Genomic DNA, 14470 nt, shown 5'->3' with positions numbered 1-14470 from the left:
TTGTATCTTTACATCAGAGATGATAGCCATTACTTAAAAACCTCAGAATTTAGTACACAGACAGTTGATACCACACTAAAAAAGTTTAGTCAACTTAAATTAATAAGGCAACATAGCACAAGAACGTTTTTGAGTTAACTCAACAAACAGAGACTGAATTCCACCCAACTTAAAAAATTGTGTTCAAGTCATTAGTTGTCACAACATAGTCAAGTTTACCTAATGAACAACTGAACAAAATATGTTTTGTTAGCTCAACATAAATAGAGAAAAAAAAAAGTATTTTACTACAATTGTACGTGTTTTCTGCCTCAAACAGACCAGAGCTTTGATCAAATCACTTTTTAAACAGTTTGTGCTGAGTGCATCTATACCGGTTGTGCTGTTTCATGCACTTACACCTCAACATCGAACACATAAACCTCAGCTATGGTCAGAATCAACAAAAAATCATTCATCATAAAAACTCAACAGAGAACTCATAGTGACAACTATATAAAAGCATAAATTAAGCCAGCACGGACTAAAACACTAATCTTTAAAAAGAAAAACAAATAACAAACACAGAATTAAACACATACTGCAATGCATCTTTGGAACTTTCAAACTCTTGCAAAATTGTTTGTTCAGTATACACTGTTTGTTAAGTTGGGCAAACTTTCCAGTCAGCAAAACAATCTTTGTTAGAAACATATTCAGGCAAATTTTGTTTGAAATATGCAAAACAATCATTTGTCTCCTTTAACAAAAAATCCTGGTCACACTTCAGTACAGGGGGCAATTCTCACTATTAATAAACCATTAACTATTTCCCCAATAAACTCTTAATTTGTTGCTTATTAATAGCTAGTAAGTGTAATACGTCTCAAGACATGGAAGGAAGGAGGCGGGAACCGGCAAACATTTAAACAAACATTTATTAAAGTAATAGTAGCCGGCGGCCCCTCACGGCCGACCGCCGGCGAACATAACACAAATACAAACACAGATACAAATACAAACACAGATACAAATACAAACACAGATACAAATACAAATACAAATACAAATACAAATACAAATACAAATACAAATACAAATACAAATACAAATACAAATACAAATACAAATACAAACACGTTCGGGCCTCATCGTACCTTCTGTCAGTTCGTTCTTTTATGCTTCCGATCTCCACCGTCAGAAATGCGGAGCCGGTGTGCGCACAGCTGATAGCCATTATCACTCACGCCACCGGCCCCGCCCCTTTGTCTGACGGCTCTCGCCACGCCTTCCTCGCTACAGTAAGGTAGTTGTTAGGTTTAGGTATTGGGTAGGATTAAGGTTGTAGAGTATGTTTATGCAGAAAAAGTGCTTTATAAGTACTAATAAACAGCCAATTTGCCAATAATAGGCATGCTAATAACAACTACACTAAAAAACAATTGTTGTTAGATTAACTTTATTTTATTATGACACCCATTTCCACACAATTGAATTGATTTATAAGAATTTAAGATTTACTGTACTTGTTCGCACAATTCTCCCAGTTTAAGTTCATCAATCTATTTTATTTAATTTCAGTTGAATGTAGTTAATTTGTATTGAACCAATTAAATTTGAATGCTCCAGTGATGTAAGCAAGATATAATGTATGTTGCTGACAGGAAGTCAGTAATTTACTGCATGACCATTTGAGTATTTACTCACTGAGTAAGGCTGCATACATGCTTAAATAGCATAACTGTGCCCGTCCCCAAACTCATTAAAACCGTTTCTCTTCACCACTATGGTAACCCCTCAAAAAAAGAAATTCTTCTCAATTTTAACGTTACAGAACAGTAAACCCTAGCAAGTCTCGTTGTCTTTCATCCTGCTCAAAAAACACAAATAATAACATTTAATTTATAAATGTACTATGTAAATCCAGTCGCAATTTTAAATCTCAGTCCACTGTGTAGTTTCAGATAGTCAATGAAAATGATTCATGTTGTCCCAACACAAATGGAATAAGTTATGTCAAACAGTCGCCCCTTTTTATCTCAGTATTGAGTGAGAATTGCCCCCTTTACTGAAGTGTTACCAAAATTCCAGGTTCAAGCTACTTATATATCTTTGTACGGAGAACATTTTGGAAGTTGTTTTTTTTACAGTGCGAAATCAAAGTTGTCCAGACTCAATCTCTTGTCAAGAATTATAAGCACTTGTTATAGGAAAATGCATTATTAGCTGCTTTAACTAGCGGAAAGAATGCGGAGAGCAGGGCACATTCTTTGCAACTTACAAATACTTAGTGATGACGTATATACACTGTGATTTGGGCACAAACATATGTTAAGAAAACAGTAGAGCAGGGGAAGGGGAGGAAAATGAACTCGAGTTTGAACTAAGCAATCCAAATATGAATAAAAGTATATTCTAGTGGTTGTTTCACACATACTCTGTGTTTAGTGCGCAGCGGGGCGTGTCTTTTTACGTGCCCATGTTAAGGGATTAGTTCATTCACACAGCACGCGGGTGAGGTGCGGTCCGTCTGTTGTAGATGCGGTGCGTCAGTGCAGCGATCGTTTATGCATAGAGTCTATTTTTGCTGTGCAGCCTATACTAATTTAAAGTGACAGCACACGTATCATGCTCAAATTTAACTGTAATTGACAAAAAAATGCAGTTATTTCATTTTAAATACCATTTTTTATTAATGTTGTGTAGGACAAACATTTTACAGTGTTTCCATTACATGAGGAATGTGCTTCTATGCATACAGCGACAAGCAGGTGGTCCAGAAAGTAAAACAGCACCTGCGATATATACTCTCGGCTCATTATTGAGATGACCCCCAGAACTTTTTGTTTAAAGACTTGAATGCTAAAGAAAAGGCATGTGTGGCAGTTTCATCGGTCACAGGAATGGATGGAAAGTTATTTTGAAACTCTTTTAACAGGCTTGGCTACTATAACTTCACGCAATCATCTGTTTCTGAAGAAGCATCCTAACATCAAAACTACAGATAAAATATCATTCAAATAGTACGTTCTTTTTAGTTAGTCTGTTTAGTCCTGAAAAGGTTTATAATTGTATTTCTGTGTTGTCCTACACTTAATTCAAAGTCATGTTTTTTAATCTGGATACACCATAGAAGTATATCTATCAACCACTCGGACTAACATAAAACAAAGAATCACAATGATGAAAATACCATTTTATAAACCTTTTAACAAAGTTCCGTTTCGATAAATCATCCAAATATTGGGAATTACCCATTGTTGACTGAATCACACAGAAGACGCGGACAGCTAGCGCCTAACATACGTAGTTTGTGTGAAAGCACAATGACGCATGACAGATCTGTACTGCATATGTTGCTCCACGCATCGCATACGCACTGTGAATGTGTGAATCTGCCTTATTTTGTGTGGTATCTTGCTATATTTTTATGTTTGAGTTGGTTTGACAGTATCAAAACAAAGTTTTCTTATGTGTGTAATATAAAGGCAAAGAACAAAGTTTTTTCGTTCTTCATTACACACAATTATGATTATAATATGATTGTACACTCAGAAACTGCACTTTTTACGGTACAATAGCCATCACTTGAGGCTTTCTTTTGTGTACCTGTATATGTTTTGTTTCTCTGACATGCACCTTCAAAGGTACACAAAGGTCTTAAGGGTACAATTATGTAACCAAGAAGATACAACATCATGGCCTGGTTTCACAGACACATCTTATATGAACCAAATATTAACATATTTATGTCGCTTTTATAAAAATGCCTTAGAAGAATACATGACTGGTGTGCATTTTGAGACAAAACAATGGCACTGATACATTTAAGATATTTTTGGCCAAGTTATATTCAGTTAAGACAGGTCACACATTCATTTAAGTCTGGGAATAGGCCTTGTCTGTGAAACTGGACGTATGTTTGTACCATTAAGTGTACCACTCCAGTGACAAAAAGGGTGCAACTTCCCCACTGACTGTTTTTTACACTTTTTAACATTTGAATTATTAAAATAAACATTAAAGAGAATAAAGAATAAGGTTAAAATATTGAATTGTTGGAAAATGAAAGTGCACAACCAAGCTTTGTCTTTTATTCCTACGCTTTTGATTCGGTCTGAGGCTGTGCCGAGTGTTCTCTATGAAGTCAGTGGTCCATTCATTTTTGTCATTCGACCTCGCTGTCTTTTCACATTTTTCTTACCTTTGACTCAAGGTCTTCGCTTCAAGTTCGCTAAGACTTGAACAGCACTTTGAGTAAACTTCTGTTGTTTTTAAATGTACTTTACAAATACACATGGCATGACTTTGGTATGGGTGTTAGGGGCTTAGGTTGAATGTTTAGTCCTGACACCACTTGAATTATTTCTCGCCCTGTTCACCCAACTGGAGAAAATTCAGGAGATTGTTAGCTCTTTTGTTAGACCCAAATTGCAGAACAGAGATCTTGCTCTGTTTCTGCTGACTTAGTCTTGTGAAGAAAGTGAGTAAATTTCCCATAAGTCATCATTATCGCATCCTTGTATCTGATGAGATTAAATGTCCCGTACAGGCCGGTACAAATGTGACGTCTCTTGTGGGCCGTTTTGCTACGATAGCTGCAAGTTGGACAAATTTATTCACGCACGGTTTGTGTGAATACCTCTGATAGAGCTCCCGGGAGTGTGTTTGCAAGTACATTTTCCGTCGTCCTGAGGGGACAAACGCTCAACACTGTTCTCTGTTGGGCCGCTAATCATGGGACGCGTCTAATAATTGACATGGCACAGGAGGAGGGGTGGCCCCGGGCCACCCCGAGGCTTATAAGCTCGCTTCTAACAAACGCTGCCTGTCATATGCTTAGTTCCTTGAAAGTTAAAATGAGCGGAAAAAAATTGGTTTTCATAGAACATCCCGAATGACGCACTTCTCAACGCATTTTGTCGCATTTAAGGTTCTCGCTGGTCGCAGGAGTTCTGTAATAAGCAGAGATTGTTTACCTCAAGCAGATATGGGACTAGGCTGCAGTAAAACCTCCGTCCCTTGCCCTCAGTGCACAGAGAAATGCGGGGAGCAATGCCTGTGCGGCTGTCACAAACACGAGCCCTGCGTGGACCACTGCTGCAACCTGTGCTTTCAGTTCTGTCTGGACGGCTGCTGCATGATGTGTTCGGACGATTGTCGCTACACTTTGTGTTTCATGTGCACACGGATGGCCCACTCCTGCGCTGCTGTCCTGAGTGCTGAGCAGCCCACGTCCACACAGAAATGAGAAGGTAGGAAGAATAATAAACTTGTGTGTTTCAAAGGTGTGGCATGAGTTTTTTGTAAAGAAACCTTTTTAAAACATACAGCCGAAGAAAATCAACACTCCAAATGTTCATTTACTTTGCATTTCTGGATGTATTGTGGCCATTACAGTCCAGTGTTTGTTGAATTTCAACAAAATCAAACCTCATGAGTGTGAAAGACTGAAACCTTGACAAGACTGTAAGAAAAATCCAGGTTATATCACAAAAAAATATTTTTGATCTTTTCCTAAATACATGCACAAATATGACTATTGTGTTGCTTGAAAGTGAATCTTAACTTGTGTTCTTTGCACTATTTCAGTTCTGAAAAAAACAGAGCATCTTTTCTTTTATTTTGACCTGTTTCTCCAGTTGTCTATTTCTGTAACAGAAACAATATTTGTATTAGAAATTTGGTAAATAATCTTATAGTTGAAATACTGTTCACAGAATGAAACAAAACACATACCTATAAGTAATAAATTCTGAAAAACTGACAATTATTTGGAAGTTGTCTTATTAATTAATACATTTTCTGTAGAACACAAAAGAAGATATTTGGAGAAATGTTTCGGTGGTTTTGTGATAGTGGAAGTCAGTGGGGGTCGATGTTGTTTGGTTTCCAACATCTTGAAAATATCTTATTTTGTGTTCTGCAGAAGAAAGAAAGTCAAACATGTTTGACTAAGTAAATGATAAAATAATAATAGTTCATGTCACTTTAAAATGAACACGTATAATAATTGATGTGAATCTTGTATAAGTTATCAGATTGCAATGTGTTTGATAAAAACATTTTGGAATGTATTACAGATAAATAATGCATTATGTTTATATACACACATACTAAATGATCTGATTTCTTGGCCTTTAGGTTTTCATTGGGAAGGAAGACCTCTGGATTCAGTCACATTTGAAGACTGCCATGGAAGCTGAAGGGCTAGATGGAGAGACCTGTTTAATTTACTTCATCTTAAGCATTTTTTCTGTATACCCAGAGAGTGAGAAATTATCCAGGAAATGATCGCTTTACAGATGTACAACTGTTACTAAAAACCATGATGCATTGTGTGTGTATACTGTATTGTACACTGAATATACTGTGATTAATGTGAAGTGTAACATTGTGTAAACTGAAAAGATGTCATCTGTAAAAGCTGTCTTGATGATCTATTTAAAGTGAAAATGCTTGCATAACATCATAGGTTGAAGAGTCGTCACGCCAAAATGACAAGCAGGAAAAACTTGATTCACACACCCTGTCAGAGAATTTATTTTTTCGAGTCCGCCCTGGGCGTGTGCCGTACCAGCCCTGTTAACCTCATGAAAAACAGGTACATTTGAATGCAAACTCATTTGAAAGGACTTTTATAACACAAGTGAATAGAAGCTCCCAGCGTACAAACAAGATTGTGCGAGAAGAAGGATTGTCGTTTGCGTCCTCTGTTCTCTTTTACAGTACGTGACAGAACTGTGATTGAGGATTTTAATTTCTTCTCATTCAATTTCATGAAGACAAAACTGTGAAGGACTGAGGAAAAGAAGGTTGAACGCAACAAGGAGAAGTCTGAGGGCACTCTGACAGAAAAGGTACTTTGAATTGAAACAACACTTGTCTGGTAATTTCAGTCATTTGAAAGATATCCATGGCCTTGTCCTTGGGAAAATGATTTGAGTGAAAGAGATTTTTGTTGTTGTGTAAAGTTAGGTTTAATAAAAATGTCATCTAGTTTGTACTTATTTGAAGCTCAAAGCGGTTTCATGTGCACTTATGGCCTATTCTTAACAAAAGGATGACAAGTTGTTGGTTTAAAATGTATAAATGTTTTTGAACTAATTTAGGTTCATTTTTTGTAAATTGAGGATTATTCAACTGAAATATATTTAGTGGTTTAATAAAGGGTCAGTAACTCATTTTGAGTGACAATGTTATGTGGGTGAAATAAAAATACATATTTTTTTGCATATTTAAAGAAATTAGATGAAAGAAAACAAAAGTACAGTAAACAGAGGTGTTTTATTAAAGACATTGCAATCTGATTATTCATATAAAATTCACATCAATTATTATACACTGCAAAAAATGACTTTCTTACTTAATATTTTGGTCTTGTTTTCCACTACAAATGTCTAAAAATTCTTGAATCAAGATGCATTTTCTTGATGAGCTAAATGACCTCAGAAAATAAGTCTTAAGTCCAGTGAATATTTGCTAAGAACAACCAAAAAAATCTCACAATGGGGTTAGTTTTTTTAAAATGATGTTTACACTTTTACTAAGTCACTGAATTCAATTGAAGATTATTTTTCTTGCCCCATTGGCAGATTTTTTTGCTTTTTTTAAACTCAAATTCTCTGAAATTGCATATTTTTCTTCTAAAAACAAGATTTATCTTCTTAGGTCGTTTTTCTCATTGTGAAAATTCATCTTGATTAAAGATTTTGTTGACATTTGTAGGCCTACTGGAAAACAAGACAAACATACTAGGTAAGAAAGTCATTTTTTGCAGTGTACTTTTTCATGGTTATGCTTTTAAAGTGACATGAACCTAAATTAAAGGGATAGTTCACCCCAAAATGATTATTTTATCATTTACTCAGTCAAACATTTTTGACTCTCTTTCTTCTGTAGAACACAAAAGAAGATATTTTGAAGATGTTGGAAACCAAACAACAATAACAATTTTATACACAAGGCACTATTTATGCAAAGCAACAAACATGTACAGGGCTAAAATGTCATCTCGTTTTCCATTCTTTGCCGAAAGAGTTAATTAATCTACTAAACGTGCTTAGTTTGTCCCTTTAGGGCTACTGTAGAAACAACATGGTGAACTCCATGTTAGGGGTCCTGTGGTGTATGTAGATAGAAATAGATCATTCTGAGGTAATAAAAACAACGCTTCATTATGTAAGGTCTCTATACACCTCTGAACACATACACTGTAAAACCTTGCTGTAGTTTTGCAGCAGGTTTGCTAGTAACCTACTGTAGATTCAATGACTTTCCTATTAGTACTGTTTTCAATTTAAGTTAAACTGTACTTTAACCAAAATGAAAACACTTTGACTTCAAAATGAGCAAGAAGAGACTGGCATTAGCACAGTAACACTGCAAAAAATGACATTCTTCCTAAGCATTTTTCTCTTGTTTTTTTTCATCAAAATATTTGAAACTTCTCGATTTACCATACGTTTACATAACAAGAAAGTGACCTAAGATATTTAGTCTTGTTTTATGAATGGAAACATAAGAAATTCACAAGTTTATGTTTAAAACAAAATTGTGAATTAAATCTACAGTAAATTACTCTCAAACCTGCTGCAAAACTACAGCAAGGTTTTACAGTGTAGTCTTTTTTTCTTGTCTTCCAGTAAAAATGTCCACAAATTCTTGAATCAAGATGCATTTTCTTGATGAGCAAAATGACCTAAGAAAATGAGTCTTGTTTTTAGTAAAAAATATGAAATTTCAGTGAATTAGTGCTTAGAACAAGCAAAACAATCTGCCAATAAGTGTAAGAGAGATAATCTTGAATCAAGGTTTACCATTTTCTTAGTCACTCAATTCAAGATTATTTTTCTTACCCCATTGGCAGTTTTTTTGATAGTTTTCAGCACAAATTTACTTATATTCACAAAAGATATTTTCTTAGTGCAGTCTGCTCATCAAGGAATTGCATCTTGATTCAAGAATTTGTAGACATTTTTCCTGGAAAACTAGAAAAAGGAATAAGTAAGAAAGTCATTTTTTGCAGTGTGTATGTTATATTGCATTTCTGTTAATAGATCCTCCAAAAATATACACACTGGACCTTTAATGAACCTCCGTTTGGCTTTCCTGTGCAGAGTTTTTTGTATTGTGTCTGTACATGTCTGTTGCTGCCTGATGTGAACACCCTCATCTTTCAACAACGTCACCTCCTTACACGATCCCCGAATGACAAATAGAAAAAGCATCCGAGCCAGTTGTGGATAATTGTCATTGAAGGTTCAAAACAACATTACAACCTAGGCGTTCTCCAGGGAGCAACGTGTGTCAACGGCGTTCAGATAAACCGTATGCGAGCATCGACCCATTTCCATATCAGTTAATGACTATGAAAGGATGGTCTCAGATACTGGAACGTTATTATCGTCGATCGATTCTCCGCACCCATGAGTCATTGCGCAACTGTCTCTCCCTCCCCTCAGGTCTGATCTGAAGACTGGGCCATGGAGGAGGATTACAGGAAACAGTTGCCGGACTATCCTGATATTATTACACAGCAGCACACCAGCAACACCCACCAGAGCTACTCGGCTGATAAGAAGCAGGGAGGAGGTGGCTGCATGCGATGCTGCGGGAGTACCAAGAGATGTCTGATGAGTGCTGAGTGCGGCCGGTGTCTTAACATCGCCAGCGTTGTTGCCATGTGCGGCATGTGTATCCGAATGTTCGTGTGTAAGTATTAAAGAGACGCTTATGCTTACATTAAAGCTTCTCAACCTTTTGACCTCTCTTGTCTAAGTGGAAACCAGTGGCCTCATTTATCTAAAGTGTGTACGCTCAGATGTGTGCATAGTGAGTGCATAAGAACAGTTTCACGCAAAGTGTGGGATTTACATGTTTGTACCTATACATAGAAATGTGCGTAAATACACGCACACCTCTGAGCATGCTTGCGCAGAAAACCTAGTGGTAGAACAGTGATACTACAAAAAGAAAGTGCCACCTTGTGTTTCTTTTGTCCTTTATTTGCAAATACTCAACTAAATTCATAGTTCAAGCTAGACATTTGTCTAATTGGTGTGAGAAACTACAAAGTCAGATGGGAAATCATTTGAAATTATTTTGCTGGATGATTTGGTGAACCTTTTATTAAAATGCACAATGTAAAACACACTTAACAGAAAAATAAGCAAAAAAGTATAAAAGAAAAAACATTCAAACAGCCAATAAGAGGTTTGCATATTAATCATTATTACTAAAATGATATATATATTTTTTTAACATCTTATTGCTTTTCTATTTATACATCGTTTTACCAAATCGTAATTACATTGCAATTTCACCAAATAAATGAACTGCAAATTCGGTTTCTGTTCTGAACATTTAATTTATGCAAAATAAATCTCCTATAAATAATTATGAAATTAACAAGAAAAACCAACTCCAGCAAAACATGCATTGGGCAAAGAATGCGTTTTCAAAGACTGCTGTGATCAAAGCGCAGAGTACTGACATTCACATGATTTATAAAGGAAGGTTTCATCACCATATATGGTTCATTGGGGGCGTTTCCGAATGCAAATGACCATGAACGTGAAAGAACATGGCGCTTAAGAACATGTGGGATTTATCAATGATGATTACTCACTGGTGTGCGTAAGAACCGTGTACGCATGCTTGATAAATACAGATTTTTAGACACATTCTAAATTTCATTTGTAGGACAAAATATAGATCCTTTTCCACGCACTGTTGATAAATGAGACCCCTGGCCAATAGGAGTGACAATATTTTATAGTAAAAGAGTTTTAAAAGATTTTTAAATCTTATTGTACAATGTGTTCTTGAGCCACTGTTGAGGTTGTTGTTTGCCAAGGACACACGAGCTCTGCATTATCAAACTTCTGCATTGCGTTATGGGTTGGGCAGAGAGAAGCTTAAAAAACTGGGGAGGCTGAAGTATGTTTTGTTATTTTATTAAAGTGTTCATGCAAATAGAGCTTTTCAATAAGACATATGCAGCTTGTCCGTTCTTCCTGTAACAACATGCTTGTCAAAGAAGCATAAAACAAACACAAACCCAAATCATAACTTAACCTTAAAACAGTAATTGTATATGCTACAAACCCCTAACCAAAATTCTAATTAAACCCATTAAAATAAAATAAACCTATCATAAACCTAATCCTGAAATCTGACTGGTTGATAGAAAGGCTGTGCCAGGATCAACATAGATGATCCAGGAACATGTCTTTCCACAATGAATAACAATTTACATTTCTTCCACTTGAAATGTCCACGGTCTGAAAAGACACAGCGAGCTTTTGCCGATACATTTAAACACGAGATGCAGTATGTATCAAGATTTAATTTATGCCTTTAAAGAAAAAATTGCTTTGTGTTAATACTGTATATGTGTCTTGTTTAGCAAGAAACATAAAAAACAAATGAACAATAGGATTATAGTCATGGGGCAAGGTGTACCCAACTAAGAATGTAATGGGAGTGGCCAGGTATGGAGTAAAACTATCATAAGTGGAATGGGAAACACTATATGAGATTTTTTTAATAACCCTAGCTTTAAAAATTGTAAATCAACTGCCTCCCTTAGAGATTTGTTAATGCCCGCTGGTTGACAATCTCTGGTTTATGTCTATGTATTAATAACATACTGTATGACACTTATATATGCTCTGTTATAGCTTTAAAGTTATTTCACATTATGAAAGTTATTTACCTAAAAGTTTTGCTCATATTGGTTGTTTGTTTCTCTTTCTTTAACAGAACACAGTTTCCCGCAGACCATCTCCGCCGTGGATGAGAAAGAGACCAAGACATTATTTAGCTCTGTTCAAGGCAGTGAACTGCCTGCTTAAACAACATTTATGTATATTCTCACAAACAAGTCAGGCCTAAGCAGATGTTCACAGAAAATGTAATCCCAGAATGCATTACGAGGTACTATATGTGACCCTAGACAACAAAACCTTAAGGGTCCATTTTTCAAAATTGAGATGTTATCATAATCTGAAAACCGAAAAAAAACGTACTGCATTGATGTATGGTTTTAACGATCAGAAAATATTTTGCAGAGATACAACTATTTAAAAATATTCGTTTTCTGTAATTTGACGGATACTTCGAAAATATATGTAACCCATGTCAAAGAAATTCCATACAATTACAGTCTTTTACATAATACGTGAAAAATCTGTAAAAATGACGGTAACTTTCTGTAAAATGAAATTGTAAAAAAATGACAGTACACAAGGCTTTTGTCATGACCGTATACCCGTACAATGTAGATAAATTTCCCTTATTGTCTTCGTTAATACTTCAGGAAGAAAACAGTGTTTACTATTTATATTGATAATTGTTTTTGGTGGTTGTTGTTAAAATAAACTTTGAATTGAATTAAATGACTCTAAATAGATCCATTTGAAATGTTTTTGCTAACATTTAATAATAAGTTGTAAAGTACTGTAATTGGATGTAATATATCCATCTCAGCAATTATGATCATTATACTAAAAACATTTTTTTAACATGATTAGCATATTATTCTAAAAAATATTGTTGCTAATAATAAGATTGTAATTATATAACAAATGTAATGTACTAAAATGTTAGTATTGCAAATGTAGAAATAATAAAGTGACAAAAACAGAAAGCTTTATTTTGCAGATTGCATCCAGATAGCATGTGTCATTCATGTATGATATAATCCGATGATAACTGTCTCTGAGAAAATGTGTTTTCATAATTTTTTTAATCATTAACTGAAAGTAATTTATGCCGGGCATTTGGGATTAAGATGACACGGTTGCTGCGGTGAAATTTTTATAGTAATTATACTGTGAATATTTGGTGTGTCATGAATCAAAGGTCAAGCACATCTCTGGGGCTCATCGTTATTCAGTATCGCTGGCTGTTCTCTGCTGACCTATTTTTTTAATACACAGGAACAGAGTGTAACGCAAGATGTAATCAGACTCAAGGATTCGAGCACGCTGTTTTATTGCACGTTCATAACCGCAAACACGATATTACAATCAGAATCCAGCTGAGTAATTCAATATCATAATCAAAGGTACACAAGCCGATAGTCACCGAACAGGGTACAAACAAATCAAAGCTACAAACCACTCCGTATGAAACACAAAGAGGAAACGTGACGTAACCAAGATCACAGAGAACAGATGGTGTTACAGACGCTGAAGATTGCACAGCTGTGAGACAATGGCTGTGTTCACAATACTGCTTTATTGAAACTATTCATAATGCAAGGATTTTGCTTCGTTTGGCATGTTTAAATTGTGTAAATCTAATTCTCTTGGAAAAAAAGATTTTTTTGTTGATATATTGTAGTTTCATATAATTAACTTTGACCGAATCGTTCACGCAGTGAGACAAGAAATGTTTTTGAAGATACAAATATTAAGGTCGAGGCTGCAGTGCATTGTGGGATAGAGCATTCCACACAATGTGCTTTGCATAAGCTATTGCACATTTGAGAAAATTTGATGGGTCATCTGGGCACACCATGCATACGGGAAAGACAAAGATATTCGCAATACACGTGACACAAAGCTGCACGCTCAGAGACAGTAAAAAACCTTGTCTGCCCCTCAGCTTCTTCTTTGACATCCTCTAAGAGGAGCAAAACTGGTGATGAATTAATTTTTTATTCTTGCGTTGTTTCCATTGTCTGACTCAGACATCAGTTCTTTAATGAATTCTTCACGCTCTGTGTGTGATTTTTGATTCTCTGTCCATCAGAGGTGAGCGGAGGGTGAGTTTCTTTTTGTTCTCCTATGCTCTATAGGTGCATCATGACCTGTCAATCATCTGATGAATTTCCAATCAGACACTGCTGGCCAATACTTTGAGCTCTCTGGATAGTGGAGAAACTTCAGCATAGAGCACAGACAAGATCTATGAATTTCAATTGCTTATATATTATTACTCACTTCCACAGCTGGTGGTGGATATTGATTTTAAGGAGGAGTCTCGTTCATTTGAATGTGATGTGACTATGCTGGAATGATAAGCTTCTCGAGTGTGTGACACTGAATTAAAGGGTTCATTTGACACGGCAAAAACAAATTTTATTCTTTGCTTTAAATGTAATATAATTTGTATACATGATACAAGGTTAAAAAACGCTGTATTTTCCATATACCGTGCATGTTTGTATCTCCTTTTGCTCCGCCTCTCTGAAACGCGCTGATATTACACAAAGCTCATCGCTCTGTAAAGCGAGGTGTGCTATGATTTGCCAGTTCACTAGTGCGTAGTGATTGGTCGAATAATGCACGGAAATGTCTCATATAGAGTACGTATGTGACATCACATGAACATGGCAGTGCACAAAGAGACCTACACAGTCTTCACTTTTAAGCAAATCAAATGCATCCATTTTCTTCCATGACGTTCAAAACTATCTTCTGTAGAAAATATAAAAAAAACAGGTGTGTAATGTAAATGATCCTCTGTTGACACCTGCAGA

General features: G+C 35.7%; 1 long non-coding RNA gene across 1 annotated transcript; it reads left to right on the top strand.

Moving 5' to 3' along the window:
• Positions 1-5219: 5219 nt before the first annotated feature.
• On the top strand, positions 5220-12390 carry LOC130426171 (uncharacterized). Its single transcript, XR_008907156.1, has 4 exons — positions 5220-5234; positions 6124-6839; positions 9444-9693; positions 11746-12390. It is a non-coding gene; the product is annotated as an uncharacterized LOC130426171 (long non-coding RNA).
• The last annotated feature ends 2080 nt before the right edge of the window (positions 12391-14470 follow it).

This window comes from Triplophysa dalaica, chromosome 7, assembly GCF_015846415.1.
Source record: "Triplophysa dalaica isolate WHDGS20190420 chromosome 7, ASM1584641v1, whole genome shotgun sequence".
Classification (NCBI taxonomy): Eukaryota; Metazoa; Chordata; class Actinopteri; order Cypriniformes; family Nemacheilidae; genus Triplophysa; species Triplophysa dalaica.
Note: the sequence above shows the minus strand (reverse complement) of the source record. Positions and strands in the feature narration are given on the sequence as shown.